This window comes from Balaenoptera borealis (assembly GCF_965194805.1).
Source record: "Balaenoptera borealis genome assembly, chromosome: 18".
NCBI classification, from domain to species: Eukaryota; Metazoa; Chordata; class Mammalia; order Artiodactyla; family Balaenopteridae; genus Balaenoptera; species Balaenoptera borealis.
The window spans coordinates 73,463,829-73,483,009 of NC_138877.1; the positions used below are offsets into that span (position 1 = coordinate 73,463,829).

At 38.0% G+C, this 19,181-nt stretch overlaps 1 long non-coding RNA gene across 1 annotated transcript in view; it reads right to left on the reverse strand.

The window, feature by feature from the left end:
- LOC309616055 overlaps positions 1 to 18,957 on the reverse strand; it is an 874,860-nt gene extending 855,903 nt beyond the window's left edge. Inside the window, exon 1 of the long non-coding RNA XR_014237243.1 lies at positions 10,626 to 18,957. This is a non-coding gene — a long non-coding RNA (uncharacterized lncRNA). The remainder of the gene's footprint in view (positions 1 to 10,625) is intronic.
- Positions 18,958 to 19,181: the final 224 nt, after the last annotated feature.

Genomic DNA, 19,181 nt, shown 5'->3' on the forward strand with positions numbered 1-19,181 from the left:
TTCCTATACACTAATGCTGAAAAATCTGAAAGAGAAATTAAGGAAACACTCCCATTTACCACTGCAACAAAAAAGAATAAAATACCTAGGAATAAACCTACCTAAGAAGACAAAAGACCTGTATGCAGAAAACTATAAGACACTGATGAAAGACATTAAAGATGATACAAACAGATGGAGAGATATACCATGTTCTTGGATTGGAAGAATCAACACTGTGAAAATGACTATACTACCCAAAGCAATCTACAGATTCAATGAAATCCCTATCAAACTACCAATAGCATTTTTCACAGAACTAGAGCAAAAAAATTCACAATTTGTATGAAAACACAAAAGACCCCGAAGAGCCAAAGCAGTCTTGAGAAAGAAAAACGGAGCTGGAGGAATCAGGCTCCCTGACTTCACACTATACTACAAAGCCACAGTAATCAAGACAGTATGGTACTGGCACAAAAGCAGAAATATAGATCAATGGAACAGGACAGAAAGCCCAGAGATAAACCCATGCATATATGGTCACCTTATCTTTGATAAAGGATGCAACAATATACAACGGAGAAAAGGCAGCCTCTTCAATAAGTGGTGCTGGGAAAACTGGACAGCTACATGTAAAAGAATGAAATTAGAACACTCCCTAACACCATACACAAAAATAAACTCAAAATGGATTAAAGACCTAAATGTAAGGCCAGACACTATCAAACTCTTAGAGGAAAACATAGGCAGAACACTCTATGACATAAATCACAGCAAGATCCTTTTTGACCCAGCTCCTAGAGAAATGGAAATAAAAACAAAAATAAACAAATGGGACCTAATGAAACTTCAAAGCTTTTGCACAGCAAAGTAAACCATAAACAAGACGAAAGGACAACCCTGAGAATGGGAGAAAGTATTTGCAAATGAAGCAACTGACAAAGGATTAATCTCCAAAATATACAAGCAGCTCATGCAGCTCAATATCAAAAAAACAAACAACCCAATCCAAACATGGGCGGAAGACCTAAATAGACATTTCTCCAAAGAAGATATACAGATTGCCAATAAACGCATGAAAGGATGCTCAACATCACTAATCATTAGAAAAATGCAAATGAAAACTACAATGAGGTATAACCTCACACCCGTCAGAATGGGCATCATCAAAAAATCTACAAACTATAAATGCTGGAGAGAGTGTGCAGAAAAGGGAACCCTCCTACAACTGTTGGTGGGAATATAAATTGATACAGCTACTATGGAGAACAGTATGGAAGTTCCTTAAAAAACTAAAAATAGAACTACCATATGACCCAGCAATCCTGCTACTGGGCATATACCCTGAGAAAACCATAATTCAAAAAGAGTCATGTACCACAATGTTCATTGCAGCACTATTTACAATAGCCAGTACATGGAAGCAACCTAAGGGTCCATCGACAAATGAATGGATAAAGAAGATGTGGCACATACATACAATGTAATATTACTCAGCCATAAAAAGGAACAAAACTGAGTTATTTGTAGTGAGGTGGATGGACTTAGAGTCTGTCATACAGAGTGAAGTAAGTCAGAAAGAGAAAAATAAATATCATATGATAACACATACATATGGAATCTAAAAAAAAATGGTTCTGAAGAACCTAGGGGCAGGACTGGAATAAAGACGCAGATGTAGAGAGTGGACTTAAGGACATGGGAAGGGAGAAGGGTAAGCTGGGACGAAGTGAGAGAGTGGCATGGACTTACATACACTACCAAATGTAAAACAGATAGCTAGTGGGAAGCAGCTGCATAGCACAGGGAGATCAGCTCTGTGCTTTGTGACCACCTAGAGGGGTGGGATAGCAAGGGTGGGAGGGAGACGCAAGATGGAGGGGATATGGGGATATAAGCATACGTAAAGCTGCTTCACTTTGTTATACAGCAGAAACTAACACACCATTGTAAAGCAATTATACTCCAATAAAGATGTTAAAAACAAAATGCCCGCAAATCAGACTGAAAACTAATTTTTTATGAACTGTATCAATTTAAGGGAGACATTAAAGGGAAGAGACTATGATTTACTAGACATCATTTGAAAGAGCATCAATGCTGCAACGGTGTAGGCTATTTCAGTAGTGAGAAGATTTGCAGTAGCCACAGGATTAAGAAAATGCATGGGCCTCATAATTTATGCTGAGACATATCTGCTGGTGAAAAGTGGGAAGAGTGGCAAAAGAAATGAAGTTTATGTTTCTCTTCCTGAGTCAAGATCAAGTATTTCTAGACAGAAGTTTCGGAGAAGGAAAAGTAAAGGCTTATAGGACAAAAGAGACTTTAGTTCATTCCCTTAATCATTCATAAAGGGACAGTATTCAACATTTAGATTTACTCAGTTTATTACGGCTTAAAATATTTATCTTGAATTAAAATCAAAAGTTAGTATATGTTTGAACACACTGGGCAGCTTTTATAATAAAATGGATGGAAAATAATACCTTGTTTTGACTTTCCTGTAATTTCAAAAGCTCTCATTGAAAAGACTTAGTGTTATTTAGGGGGACCCTCAATAATTATTAAAATGTGTTAAAGTATAGCTTCAAATATTTCAATAAGCGTTGCCTCTAAGAACCTCTATTATCACCTGTCATGCACCCACCCCCCAAAGTTACAAATGAAGAATTAAAACACTACTTTTAACTAATGAGGTGGTGGCAGTGAATCGGTGACTAAGCTAAGGATCCCACCGCCGTCAGATCCAAACCCAGAAATGTGTCTCACCTCCAAGTGTTTATCAAAAAGGCTGATTTGCCGAGTGAAGTACATGTATCAGGACTAAGGTTTCATATCATTTATTAGAGGAGAGTGAATACCAGGCAAAATCTATTGTGCTGAGGAAAATCAGGAAAATGATAAGCGCTTCTGAAGAGAGTCCCTTAAAATGAATGGAAAAAAGACCAAAAAGATCTGAGTTAGAAAAAAAGCAAGGCAGTCAACAGTAACCAGGACCATAACCCAGACAAAATCAATCTGAGGATCTTTCTCGGAAAGGACTTGGCTGTCAGCGCTCCCATCTACTCCAAGCTCTTCAATGGTCATTACTGGATACCCACTTCAGAAATACGTCTGGAGAGTATCCCTTTGATTTAAAGTGATAAATCAAAGTAACAGAAAGTACTTTTTAAATAAACAAGACAATCAGTAAAAAAGAAATCTAGTGTAACTCTTTTGCTGAAACTAACATATTTCTCTTTCTGTGGTCCTATCAGACAGAAACATGTAAATTTCCACCACGTGTCACCCACTTACCTAGTCAATATTTCTTCACTTTTTAAGTATGCTGACTGACATTTTCTCTCATTCATCCTTGAGACGCTGTCTAATTCTCCCAAATATTGTTGGACGAATTGCTATGCAATTTCTCTTTCCAGGCAGCCTCATCATTAATGAACTTTATTCAGACCTCGAGAGGAGTGACAGTTCATGTTGTCACCATGGAGGCAAAGGCCACTATTCTGATTCATAAGCCAGCCAACTCCTCTACAGAGCTGCAAATCAGGTCTTGTTTCAGAGTTTAAATAAGTAAATACAACTCTGTCTTCCCATCTGAAAACAAGCCAACCCAGCACCACTACTGCAAACAGATTTGTTATTTCTTTTTTCCAAAAGGAACATTTATATGCATTTGGGAGACAAATATCATATCTTGCTTACATTTTCATGGGCAAACTTCTGTGCATCTTGTCAATCAAATTCCCTTTTAAAAATCCTGCTATTCCATCTTCTTAATCTGCCTCCTCATTTTATTATTCCTCTTTCCTCTTTTCCAAATTTCCCAGACTCTCACTTATTATCTCCATGTTGACTCTCACATTAGGGATGGCTGGTGAAACCACTGCCCCATTGTTTTACATGTTGAACACAGTGAATGTGCCACAGGTGAACTATAAACAAGCAAACACCAAAGTTAGGTCTGCAATCCAAAACTGCCAGGGAAAAACCAGGAGAAGAGTTAAAATGGGTCAGGCCACAATTCTTTTGCACACAATGTTTTTTCATATTTCCGGCCATCAGAACTAATTTAAAACTATTTTGTGTGCATGTAAGAAACTTTGAAACAAATTGTTTTTGCTGTGTTGAATGCAGAGGAAAAAATGCCAGTAGGGAGAGTACTGAGTTGGAAGAGACAGGAAACCTAGGACTACTTTGGAAAGTAGCAGTGCTTTCCAAGTACTTTGGAAAGCACTTCTGATGGGAGAGGTGAAATGAGGCACAAACTTTTAAACTGCTGCTATTACCCGCAGCAAAGCAGGGCCAAAGGGGGTGCGGGTGAAAAGTGTGATTTCCTTAATTTAATTTAGCCGTGATAGGCATTTGAGATATTTACCTTTAACTACATCCAAGACTAATAATTACAACAAATACGGGCATATACAGCTGAGATAAATAAAAACAGCTGTGTCTGCATCTGAACGTGCAAAAATAATAGAGCTGTCACCTGTGTCTCTTTCAAATTAAAGCTTTGCTAAACGCAGTCCTTTGGAATTCTGAGCCAAGTGGTACTTTCAGGGCACATGTTGGAGAGACAGCCATGAAATGTTTAATCCACATTCAGAGCACTGATAACTTGTAGTCTGCCCCCATTCTGCCGCTCCTCTGTGGTGTAAAGAGAACCATTGATTTCTGTCAACTGACAAGCAATCAAGCATAAAAAACTAGTAGCAGAGGTACCCATGGAGTAATTCCCACTAATTCTTTCCCCAGGGTTCTTTCTGTAAGGAAACCATTGATTTTCACTTGTTTTGGTGGATTTTCCAAAGTGATCTCTTTAAAAGAAAATTTCTATTCTAGACTACCTCGAATAAGGAACCCAAATTAAATTGCATGAAACTGGTGGAACGAATCGAACATCCCAAGTTTTCCAGGCAGAAATTTTGCCTCGGGTTTTGTTTCATTTAAAGAAGGTTAAGGCAAACGGAGGACAGAAAAAGCACAAAAAAAGGGGTTTTTTTTGACGTTTAATTTATGACCTCAGAATGATTTTAAATTAAGTGTATGATGAAAATAAGAATGTGTTTAAATTGTGTCTGATGAAAATAACTTTAAGTAGTAAGGATAAGGAAGAGCATTTTTACATTTGATGCTTTAAAGAAAAAAAATCAATCTAAGAAAAAATATTTAGGAGCAATTCAGCATTTGGACAATTCCAGATAAGCACTTTCAGGGATATTTGAAAGAAAAACAGCAAGGCCATAGTAAAAAATAAAAAAGCTAAGATTAAAATAAATAACATTAACTGAGGGGGAAAAAAAAAGCACCATGTTCATCCATAGGTTCCTCTGGGATATAAACAAATGTTCCAATTTTTAAAATTTAAAAAAGAGATTTGAGTTGCATAAATTACTGATTTTTATCCCCTTCACTTCTAGGTGAGAAGTGCCAGAAAAGCGCTTTAGGCCATCAGTGTGGCTGGGTTCGCTCAGAACAGGAAGAGCACAGGGTAATCGGGTGTTTGTGGAAGCCGGTTTATAACAAGCGCGGAGCGTGTGCCATCAAAATGCTATAGAATTTACAGTGTTTCTCTCACCTGTAGAACCACTGAGACATTTGTGTTAACAATAGCCATAATTTACTGAGTGATTGGACCATGTGCCAGGCATTATGATACATGATTTGTTAATTTCTTACCCTAATCTTGTAAGATTTTTATAAGATTTTATTATTCTTAAAATAATCTTATAATTATTTTCCCCATTGTATAGGTAAAGATACCAAGCCAAAGAGAAGTCTCGTATCTTGTTCAGTGAAATCAGCTATGAAGTGGTAGAATGTGAATTTTAAAGTTCTTGCTTCTCCATTTAAGCATTAAAATAGCGGTTTTCAAAGTGTGGTCCCCAGACTGGCAGCATCTGGGGACTTGCTGGAAATGGAAATTCTGGGACCTCCCCCCAAACCTACCAATTAGGAACTCCAGGAGGGAAGCCTAGAAACCCTCCAAGTGATTCTGATGCACCTTCGCATTGAAAGAACTACCCTAGATTCCACTGCCACCCAGTGCCACGTGAGGAAACCGGTTATTACATAAGTGTTCACACAACCAATAGAAACCGACCTTTCATTAAGTGAAATGCCAAGCAGACTATGCCTATTTGCCAGTTAGATTAATTCTTACCCCACTGAATTAGTAATAATAACTGCTTTGTAGGGACATGGTGAGTTAGAAAGAAAAGAAGCTGACTCTTCAGAGAACACAGATAACAAAATAAATAACAAACATCAAAAAGATAATTTTGAAACTGCAATGTATTTTCTGAGGTTTTTCATTCTGGATTAACTACATACTCCAGGATATTTGTCAACTGACAATTTTTTTTAAAATATCCATTGAGATAGCTTTCCTAACAAAATATGACACATCTAAAACAAGTGGAAAATATGCCGAGTGTTACCAGGTGCTGGATTTGCCCAAGTGACTCCAAATGCTCTGGAAATTTAGAGACGAGTGTGCAATGGGAAGGAAAGATAAAGACGCACAGACCTGGATTTCAGCCTCCGTAAATAAAGGTGTGTGACAGCACTCATACTTCCTCCTCTGTAATGGTTAATTGTACGCCAACATGACTACGCTGTGGTGCCCAGCTGTCTGTCAAACACCATCATAGATGTGGCTGAAGGTATTTTGCAGATGTGATGAATAGTTACAGTCAGCTGACTTTATGTAAAGGACACGTCCTTCTGTTGCATGGGTGGGCCTCATCCGATCAGCTGAAGATGTTACAAGCAAAAACTGAGGTTTCCCAGGAGAGAAGAAAGGCTGCCTCCAGACAGTGCCCTAGAAATCCTGCCTGAGCTTCCAGTTTGCTGGTCTGTCCTATGGATTCTAGTCTAACTAGTCCCCACCCATCATGGGAGCCAATTCCTTAAATATATCTCCCCCTCTCCTTCTCTCTAATTGATTCTGTTCCTTTGGATGAACCCTGACTGACAGACTCTGAAAGCTCAAAACTCCTTCTGGATGGTGACCAGTTCTCATTTAGTCAATTCTGTGTCCCGGTGCCCAGCACAGCTCCTAGAACCCAAGCCATCAGTCAATTATTTTTCCTATGAGTTGCTGTAACTCATACAAGACTTGGCCTTGAATGAAGCACTTGAGAAAAACTTGGAAATCCTGAAGCTGGGAAAAGTTCTTATAAGCACATAGACCTGGATTTGAATCCCGATGCACCCTGGCCTCACGGAGTCTCAGTGAGTTGGGGGAAAGAAACATCAGGATGAGTGCCTAGAGCACCACAGCTGGTGTGCAAATCTTAATTCTTGACACCAAGTCTTCCTACTGGCATAATATTAGCCCTCAGAACACTGAGGGTCAGGAAAAATATGCTGAAGCTTTTACACACCACGTTCCCTATCTAGCTAACTACTTAATTCAGTACATATTGTTTCTCTTAGTTATTAAATGAGGAGCAAATATTCAGTAAGATTAGGGAATGTGCCCAAGATTTCTTACTAGGATGAGATTTAAATCCATGTCTTTCTAATTTCAAATATTATTTTCCTGTGCCTCAAAGACATAGGTCCATCCTTTAACCTGCCCTGGGTCCATCCTGTCAGTATCCATTCACTGACTGTCCAGCTGGCAGGTGTGACCTGCGAAATTGGTTCAGCTGCTAAGATTAAAAAGAGGGATGAATTTGAAATAATACCCAAGTTGGAATGGTGAATATAGCTCAGAGTTCCTCTCCTAATTAACCTCTCTAATTTGGTTCACATGTGAAACTGGTCTTCTAGAGAATGGTTTTTAAAACTGTGTTTAAAATCTAAATGACCTTTCAAAGGGTGGCTTCAAATCTTTAGGATTGATTTTTACATGATTTATACAGATCATTTATGAGAGAGGCAAGAGATAATATAACATTAAATATATGTACATGGGTGAACAGAGTACACTTTTGAATGTAGTCATCTTAAAATTGAATGTGATATAAGCAAAGGATGTAATTATTTTCATGTCTTTAGAATAACAGCCACAAAAAGAATTGCTCTAGAAAATGTTTTTATTTTTACATTTTTCTTGAGGGTCTGTGGCTCTATAACATTGGGTTGGCCAAAAAATTCATTGGTGTTCTTCCGTAAGGTGTGACGGAAAACCCTGAACGAGCAAAATTTTTGGCCAACCCAATACTAGCCAGGAAAACATTTTCTTCTTCTTCAATTGAGAAACCTCCTAGAAAAAAATACAATTAATACTAATTTTATAAAAATCCTCAGGAAGCTGTGTAAGATAATAGCACAGACCACTTTTTAGATAGAATCAATGAGTTTAGGGTCTAAATTTTAAGTCCAACTCTACCGTTCACCAATCGAGTTCTCCTAGCCCTTTTTGTGTGTTTGCCTCTCAGTTTCTACATCTGTAAAATGGGAATAACATCTGGCTCATAGCTTTACTTAGAGCATTTTTCCCCAAACATTGCCACTCATAAGACACCCTGGGGTGATTTAAAAACACCACAAACCAATCAAAACAGAATCTCTTTGAATGGGACCCAGATGTTAGTTAGTTTTTGTTTTGTTTTTTTTAATTTCTTCACTGCTTTTCAAACTTCGGTGCATATTGGAATCTCCTGATAGTTTACTAAAGCCTGCGTCCCAGGAGCACAGTTGAAGAACACTGATTAGACCAGTGTTTCTACAAGTGCGATGTGCGTTAAGGATCATGCAGGTTTTTGTTAAAATACAGATTTTGACTTATCAGGTCTGGAGTGGGCCTGAGGTTGTGTACTTCAGACAGTCTCCCAGGTGATGCGGCTGCTGCGGTTCCCAGACCACACTTGTGAGTATCAAGTACGTAGAGTTAGAACACAACCCCCCAGCTGGTTGCAGGCATGCAGAAATACGGATCCCTCATCTTTGACTAGGCACCTCCATTCACATACTCATATGTGTACACTGTGACAACATTACCACCTTCTATCTGTACCCTGATGCAAAAAAGTCTGGGAAGGTCTGGTTTCGATGTTGAAGGATATATACAAAATGTCTAAAGGTTACTAGCACATAGTAGCTGATCAATAAATGCTCATTGGCATAAATTGAAAACTTTTGCCTTCACAATGGAACTGTAATAATCTCCCAATTCTTTGTAACCCCAGACCTGATCCTACCCCAGCCGGTGTACCCCTACTCCAGTGATACACACTTAGTGAGGAATGAGGTTTCCTAAGGAAAAGTGACACGGAGGAGGAGGGCAAGGGCTCTTCTTTTGTTTCGTGTTTTCATAACACATATGATTCTGGGAGCCCAGAGGATGTAGGGGTGATCTGGAAATACCTTAAAATTACACTCTTATCAAAACCTCTCTTAACAAGAGATCGCTATAATCAGGAGAAACTCCTCAATAAAGCCTGAGAGTTACATCTGCAATAGTAGCTTCCAGTGAGGGGTGTAAATCCTAAAACTTCCCAGGGGATGTCAGAATTGAAAAGGAACAACCCAAGTAATCTTGAGGTTTCTGGCAATCGCTCTACCACTAATCAGCTCTGTGTCCTGAGATAAACTGCACAATTTGTTGAGTTCTCAATGATCCCATTTGTAAAGTGAAAGTAATATCTTCCCCGAATAATTCATAGGAATAATATAGAGGAAAAAACAGATATCCTAGGTCTGAAAATGAAGGCATGCTACATAAAAAATACACTGTCACTGTTATTATATATATTATTTATACTCAAACAGAATGGAATCAGCATGCTATTTAAATTGGTTTTTTTCTTGTTGCTAAATATATTCCTAAGTTTACTCTGTATCAAAACTACTGTTCCAAAATAAATAAAGGTTGCATTTTAGGTTATTTCTCACCCATGATTGTGGAAAAATATCTTTCAATCTAGGTTTTTGTGATTAACTTTTGCTTTTCATAAGTAACATTTGTTGAGAGATTAAGCAGATTGCTATTATTTTAGCATAAACTTTCACTTGATGATTCCAAAGCATTTGAATGCCTCCTATTAAAACTGCCAATGGGGTGAGATGTGACAGGGTAAGAGAGTGTCATGGACATATATACACTACCAAATGTAAAATAGATAACTAGTGGGAAGCAGCCGCATAGCACAGGGAGATCAGCTCGGTGCTTTGTGACCACCTAGAGGGGTGGGAGGGAGGGAGATGCAAGAGGGAAGAGAAATGGGAACATATTGTATATGTATAACTCATTCACTTTGTTATAAAGCAGAAGCTAACACACCATTGTAAGGCAATTATACTTCAATAAAGATGTTAAAAAAAAAAAAAAAAACCCATGAAACAAAACAAAACAAAAAAAAACTGCCAAGTTACCAGCAATTATTCCTGTTTAAAATAGAGATAAATTTACATTAAGTTATTAGAGGACACACAAGTCACATTTCCAGAAAATTCCTAAAATAATTTTAAGTTTAGATGTAGATGGTAAGAATTAATTTTATAATAATTAACTAGACCAACTAAATTCCTAAACTTGTAGGGAGTAGCACAGATGTAACGCCTTTTTTTTCCTTAATGTTTTTCACATGTTAATACATCTTTCAAAGTTGAAATATTGGGTTGGCCAAAAAGTTCCTTCAGTTTTTACGTAAAAAGAAACGACACATTTTTCATTTTCACCAAGAACTTTATTGAACAACGTATTCACTGTTTTGTTCCACTACATTCTGCCATTTTTCAGGCAACTTCATAATTCCATCTTCCCAAAACTTTTTATCTTTTTGAGCAAAGAACTGTTCCAGGTGCCTTTTACAGTCTTCCAGGGAATTGACATTTTTTCCATTAAGAGAATAAATGGAAATCCAAAGGTGTAATGTCTGATGAATATGGCAGATGAATCAGAACTTCCCAGACAAGCTGTAACAGTTTTTGCCTAGTCATCAAAGAAACATGCAGTCTTGCGTTATCCTGATGGAAGATCATGCGTTTTCTGTTGACTTGTTCTGTACATTTCTCATTGAGTGCTGCTTTCAGTTGGTCTGACTGGGAGCAGTACTTGTTGGAATTAATCATTTGGTTTTCTGGAAGGAGCTCATCACAGAGGACTCCCTTCCAATCCCACCACATACACAACATCACCTTCTTTGGATGAAGACCGGCCTTTGGTGTGGTTGGTGGTGGTTCATTTCGCTTGCCCCATGATCTCTTCTGTTCCACATTATTGTACAATAATCCACTTTTCATCGCCCAACACAATTTGTTTCAAAAACGGAACATTTTTGTTACATTTTTTTTTGAATTTTTGAATTTTATTTTATTTATTTTTTTATACAGCAGGTTCTTATTAGTTATCTATTTTTTACATATTAGTGTATATATGTCAATCCCAATCTCCCAATACATCACACTTGCTACGTTTAAGTAGAGAATCACATGTGGAAATACGGTCAAGAAGGTTTTTTTAGCTTAACTTATGTGGGACCCAAACATCAAATCGATTAACATAACCAAGCTGGTGCAAATAATTTTCAACTCTTGATTTGGATATTTTGAGTATGTCGTCTATCTCCCACGTGGTATAACATTGATTGTTCTCAATGTCTCGATTTGATCGCTATCAACTTCAACTGGTCTTCCCAACTGTGGAGCATTGTCCAGCAAGAAATCTCCAGCACAAAACTTCGCAAACCACCTCTGACACATTCAATCAGTCACAGCACCTTCTCCATACACTGCACAAATCTTTTTTTGTGTTTCAGTTGCATTTTTACCTTTCTTGAAATAATAAAGCATAATATGTCGAAAATGTTGCTTTTTTCTTCCATCTTCAATATTAAAATGGCTACACAGGTGCAGTGAATAAGAATCTGCATGCCATTGCAGGGGACACGGGTTCGAGCCCTGGTCGGGGAAGATCCCACATGCCGTGGAGCAACTAAGCCCATGCACAACAACTACTGAGCCTGCACTCTAGAGCCCATGAGCCACAACTACTGAGCATGTGCTCTAGAGCCCGTGAGCCACAACTACTGAGCCTGCATGCCACAACTACTGAAGCCGGCGTGCCTAGAGTCCATACTCTGCAACAAGAGAAGCCACCAAAATGAGAAGCCCACGCACCACAATGAAGAGTAACCCCCACTCGCCATAACTAGAGAAAGCCCGCGTGCAGCAATGAATACCCAACGCAGCCAAAAATAAATAAATAAAATAAAATAAATTTTTTAAATGGCTACACAAAAATTCACCAATTTTGATAAGTTTTTTTTTTTTTAATGCATGCTGATATGACAGCTGTCACAATACAATCTAACAAAATTGTTCTGAATGAAGAAAAAGACAACTAAGTGTTACCAGAGCCATCTTACGGGAAAAAAACAAACGAACTTTTTGGCCAACCCAACAGGTTCTTCCAAGGATCTCACCCAGGGGAAAGCATTTTTTTTAAATGTTACCATTACTTCATCATCACATTTCCTCTTTTTCACATGACATCTAACTGCTCATATTTCTTTAGCATCAATCCAGTGCATATGCAAACAGTACAATTCCAGTGATATGCTATATTGGAGAGTTGTCAGTGGCTTACAATTTTGATCAACTAAAGCAAATCTCCCTCAAAACTTTTTTGTAAAGGTGGAGGATTCTTTACAAATAAAAATCCCACCATCTGTTTCTATGAGCTTGATTATTTTAGATTCCTCATGTAAGTGGAATCACTCAGTATTTGTCCTTGAGTGTCTGTTTTATCTCACTTAGCAAAATGTCCTCCAGGTTCATCCGTTTTGCTGCAGGGGCTGGAGGAGGAAGAAATTGGGAGTTATCAGTCATTGGGTACAAGTTCCTGCTCCACAAGGTAAGTTCTGGGGATTTACTGTACAACAATGGCCCTATAAATAACAATACTGTACTGTGCACTCGATGATTTGTTAAGAGTTTGAATCTCATGTTAAGTGTTCTTACCACAATAAAAAAAAATGTCTCTTGGAACTTTTTCATTTCAGTAATGCCTCTTTGAAAGTTGACTACTTTGGAGAATAAACTCAGTTGACAATTCTCAGGAGACCCCCCTCTGGAGACAGTTAACACGGCTGGAAAACATCTGAATGATGCATCAGACAGCCATACATCATAAAATACAGTATAAGGACTCGCCTCTGAAGCCAGAGACATCAGAAATAAGGACTCAAATTTCTAGAAATATGGAAATGTCAGGAGGATATATCTATAGACCAAACTTCTTGAGAAACCATTTCCTTTGGTGTGACTGAGTACAGGGTTTCTTCAGCTCACAGCTGGGACACCTTTTTCTTTCACCTGAGCCTGTGCATATATTTGGCACAGAAACTAACAGAAAACCCAAGACCCGTCTCTCACCCTTCTCTCACCATCTTCACTGATGAGAAGAAAATCTAAACTGTGCAACCCTGCATTGGAACCCCTTCCTCCCACTATAGATGCCCCAGTTAGGGCCACGGATGCATCCTAGGGTCTCTCAATCAGTTGCTCCACCAACCAGCAAAGCAGGGAAGCAAAACAACCAAGACACCTTGCAGATGGTAGTTTCCAGCTGGGAGTACCAGCTGTGGTCCATCAGTGGCCGAACTGGCACCATCACTGCCCTGAAGTTTGAATTTTGGTTGGTTCTTGCCCCTGGTCTTCTGGTCTCTCTGTCATGTGCAGAATATGTCTCTCTGGCCTTCCTGGAGATTTGTGAAATCCCCAACACCCTTTCAATTAAATCCATTCTCACAAAAAATGGGCAGAGATGCTTTTTACAATTTTGCAGTTACACCTATAATAGTAGCTCCCAGGGAGGTAAGCAAATCCTTTTTCTTTTTTCTGAAACTAAGTTCCCACAATGACAATCCTTTAGTATTTGATAAATATCTCATTTATATCTCAAATATCATTTTTTTCTTAAAACTGGATGTCTTAATTCAAGAGCTAAAGTGGTTCTACCAGGTTGTTTTTTATTGACAATCAGCAGCTGGTAGAGGTAGCAGAGCATAATCTTTCCATCCCTGTGGAAATAAATGTTTATAATTACAACAAAGCGAGAATGCTGCTCATAAAGATAAATAATAACTAAAACAATAAAAAATGTTTGCTTTCTTTCTATCTCTCAGGTAGGCTGGAAATGGATAATGTAAGAAGTTATTATAAAGCACTTTCCAAATATAAACTGGAAGAAAAATTTTAAATTGTAACAATAATTTCACTTCCCTTAGACACCAGGGGGGCATCATTTTATTTCTTTATCAATCATTTCAGGAGTTTCCTGCAGCTCCCCTTCCACTATTCACACTGGCATTTATCGAAATCATTTGATTAACTCCTGACACCATAATGTAATTTTTTTTTGTAGAATTCTAGATTTCTATTTCCCAGGAAGGAATTATTAGCAGGTGATGTTTCATCGTGCAAGCTTTCTTTTATTTGCAAGTTCCTCATATCTTGGACTTCCTTTAAAAGAGAACTTTCAAAGAGATTCACACAGAAAGTTCCAGTTCCTTTCAAGTCCCTCTCTTTTTAGTAGTTTCCCAGTCAGTGGTCAAAGAGATAAGTACTCTGGCAGAAGCCAAGTTGCAGAGGCAAAAGGCCGGAGCAAAGGCCACCCAGATATTTTGTCCCATGATCTTGGCACTCCCAGAGCTCGCCTAGGAGAGGGTGCTTACCAGCCAAGCTGGAAGGAGTCATTGACTGCCTGGGTCATCTGCTCCCCTTTCTCGGACAGCTCTTAGAAAACACACCGTGTGATGTTAGTGCATCCTAGATTTATCCATGTATGTTACAGGGCGAAGTTTTTTTTTTCTTCCCCACTTTATGGTTCATTTGTTTAGCTTCATGTCCTCATTTGCAGAAAAATGCAGAGATGGGTATTTAATCACTGAGAAGATTCAAGTCAAAACTTAAATTAAAAATGTAATTTTTTGATAATCTGTTTCATTGTTGAAAGTACCCTCTGTGTTTCTTTTATGTGTACGGATAATTATGCATGGTACGATACTGAGCATAGACGCCCTGTAGTCTCAATTAAATATTATAACTACTTAATGAAAGGCAACAGGGATTTTTGCAGTTAGTAATTATAACCATAACCTAGAATTGAAACTTTCAATTCACCCTCAGACTGCTTAATAAGTTGGAAGATGAAATGGTTGTGGCCATTATGTCTCTGAGGGAACTTTTCAGGACAGAAGAATAATAGTAGCATGATGAAAATTATCTACAATTGTTTTGTTAAAAGCATGGAAAGTTTTTTTTTTTCTACCTTTATCTTTTTTCCCTGGTAATACAGCAATATATGATTTAAGATTTTAGACTTGTCAAACATTTATTATTATCCCATGTAAAATTAAAAGTCCTCCTTTCCTAATAGTCCATAGATTTTTAAGATAAAAAGTAGATATACTAATAGATCAAGTGGATTATTTTCTACACAGCATATAAAACAATAAAGATAATATATAAAGTAAGCATAAACTTAAATTCAAAATTAAGATCCTTTAAAGGAAAAGGAGTTAATGGGAAAGGAGTTAATGGTAAAGGCTTATATTTTTTGTTTTCACAATAATGATACTACAAATTTTAAAGTAGAGTATGTAATCCTCTTATTTGAGAAAGCAAAAATAAGTGTTTTAAAATCGGATTTCAATAGCAATTCTTTTTAAAATAAAGTTGCTTGCAAAATCTCATAGAATTTCATGGCTGAAGCAAACTTAAAGTGTGTATTATCCAACCCCATAACCTGTGCCTGACTCTTTCAGGCTAATCACAGATTAAAATGTGGCTTCATAAGACTTCCAGAAACACAGAAGGAAAACAAAATTAGTAGAAGGTTTAAGGGGAGGAACAATTTTTCCAATATCCAATTAGTTGTTTAATTAATGTAGCCTTTGAACCATCCCTGATCTACAATTATCTGCCTTTGACTTTTCCACTAGAAGGCAGAGGCCCCTCTGATCTCATCCAAAGTTTCCACCATTTTTGATGACTGAAAGAAACAAAGCTTTTGGCCAAATACTTGACTCAATAGACCCATGAGAACAGCACAGAACCATCATGCCTGTGATTTTTTATACTACCACTTTAGTGCTCGCCCGTGGCCTGGAAAGTTTATAATTGATCTCCCCAATTCTAACTTATGAGGCAGTACTTCTACTTTTTCTTTTATTTCAAGGAAGCGAGACTAAATGTCCTTTTATATTTCTGATCGGTTCAGAATATATACACACCTACTTGTTCTACTATTCTGGAACTTACAGCCAGGCATGACCTTTTGTTTTGTGTGCATTCTTCTCTCCATTATTAACCTTTAGGATTTCGTTGGCAAATTTTCCCAACCATGTTATTAATCATTTTCTGGGGGCTTTTTAAGTATACAACAATAAAAATTCTAAAATTCTAAACAACATCTAATTCTAATTCTAATTCTAATGGTTATATTGTGACCTGGGCTATTTTTAAAAAACAAAAAAATAACAAGGAAGAAAACAAACACAAATAAGAGACACTTTGTGATGTAGTAGGAAAAGCCCTGGGCTAGATGTCAGGTTATATAGTACTTCTACAGGAATCAAGCTCCTAGAGCCTTAAACGGGGTGAACACAGAGGCCCCCTAACCACTTGATGGAACGTGGTTAGAAAGCATCCTGTATCCCTTGTGAAGATGGTTTAAATGACCTCTCCTTGCACCATGACTATTCTGAATATTCTCTAAGTACAAAATTTTAGAGCTGGTGTTGTCATAGGCTGAAGATTCGGGCCAAATCCCTTAACCAACATGGATCTCTCTTCCCAGCTCTGATGCTGGAAAGCTAGTATCTGGCAAGCCAACCTCCCGGGATATGTATTACAAATCCAAGAGATGAGTTTTGTGACTTTCTCTTGTGAACTGTAAGTGCACTCTCTATGTGCAGAGTATCATGAATAACAAATGTTTGATAATTAACCCTTAAATCTAACCTACCAGTGTTAGAATAGAAATGTGTAATATTTAAACATAAGCCAAAGATGACATATTTCTTTCAAGTTTCAGCTGGATGTGTATGCATTCCAGATTGAATGGCTTATTTCACAAGGAGAATAAACCTCATATCAAGCTTTGTAGGCAATCAAATTTCAAAGGCACACACTCCTCTAGAGTGGAGGAATACATTTTTGAAAGCTTAGTGAGATACTATCAGCAATAACTAGCACCATTCAGCATAGAACATGATTACAAGAAATTTAAATATTTACTATGAACATCATAGGAACCTTGTCATGGGACAAAAATGACCCAGCAGGGCATATGTGGAAACAGGAATAGAATTACCTGCAAATGAAACAGACATGGAGGATAGATTAAAAAGTTTCAGCCCAAGCAAACAAGACAATAGGAGACCTGTCTTGTTTCCAGCCACGGAAATTACCTGGGCTAATAGGATTTGACATACTTCAGTGAGATGCCCTTGCCCGTAATTTCTCCATTTCCTACCCTCCCCCCTCCCAAGCTATAGAGTGTATTTAGCCAGCTAAGTGGTTGAAATGCAGTTATTTTTATTTAGTTTTCATTATTTCCAAAGCATTCTTTTTATAGTACAGCTAGAAGGCATTCAAAGGAATAAATGGATATTTAAAACTATAGTTCCCAAACTATCATCTAGTAAACTCCTCGAACATTGATTTAACTACTCAATATTAAATTGACAGTTTTCTTAATATTTGTTTAACCTGGAAAATGAGCAAAGATACAATCAGAAATCAACTCATCCCCTTCACCCCACTGCTTACAAAACTCCTGGAACTGAATGAAGCACAGAGTCGATGCCATTTAGGAGCTCACTCCCAGGTAACAGAGAGTCCTCTAGACACTTTCATGCCCAAGAATCATCTCATTTTGTTAATTACAATTCCCTGTCCTCTGCAAGAATCGAAACATCAGTATTTGCTTAAATTCTCTTCACAAGTTTGGCCAATCCAGGGAGCAAGCAGTGCACTTCTTTCTTCTCTTTGTTTAAGTGTCAGACTCCGGCTCCTTCCCCACTAGGACTGAAGTGAGAGGTGTTATGGGGAGAAGAAAAGCCAGGGCACTCATGGTTTAATTGATTTTCCACGTGTAAACTTCTGGTTGATTCCTCTGAAAGTAACAGGAAGTTTCATGCTGAATTCTCCAGGGCACACCTGGGGACTCTTCGAGACCCCTCTCCGTGGCTGGTGGTCCTGCATGGGTAGCTCTCCCAGGTACGCTGGGTGCACAGACTCTGGCTGCTCTCCTGAGATTCCTCCCCAAAACCTTGACCATCTGCTGACGTCCTTCCAGCCTCGGTCTGCAGAGGTCCGCTGACTCGCCAGGGACTTTTGGACAAGAGCTTTCCTGCGATTTATAAGAAAAGTGCAATTTCGTCTGCTGTTAGTGGGAATGCAGTGATTTCCAAGCCGCAGTCTTCTTCTCTCTGCTGTGAGTGTACCAGTCTCCCACCCTTAATGCTTTCTAGAGGAAATTCCACATTTCTGTGTTCCCTTAGATCTCCGGAAACACCTCGAGTTCTCTGGTGACTGGGAGGAGAAGGGGGTAGAGACTAATGGCACATCTACAATCTAAGGAGAGGCTACAACTATTTTTAAAAAAAATTTTTTTAAATTGAAGTATAGTTGATTCACAATATTGTGTCAGGTTCATGTGTATAGAAAAATGATTCAGTTTTATATAATATATATATAGATATATATAGATATTCTTTTTCAGATTCTTTTCCATTATAGGTTGTTACAAGATATTGAATGGCACAGCTCCCTGTGCCGTACAGTGGTAGGCCCTTGTTGTTTATCTATTTTGTATATAATGGTGTGCAACTCTTCCTTTATACTTTCCTTGTTGATATGAATGCAAGGTCAAGACAATTGTTTTGGACACTTCTCTGCAAGTCAACAATCAGTATAATTGTCATTGTCTTGAAATCTATCTTTTCTCACTGGTTATTTTTAAGATATTCCTTTTAGTTTGGGGTTCTGCAATTTTACTATAATGTGTCAAGCTGTGAATGTTTTAATTCTCCTCAAGATTTATAGGTTCTCTCAAATATACTGGTCATTGTTATTCATCAGTTCACAGATATGACCTCCGTAATAGTTCTCTCGCCTCTGCTCTTAGGACCTCAGGGACAGGTAGGTTTATCCTTTACATCCTATCTTCTATGTAGGCTGTTTTCCGTCATATTTCCCATTTCCTTGTTTGTGCTGAATTCTAGAATGTTTCTTCAGCTCTA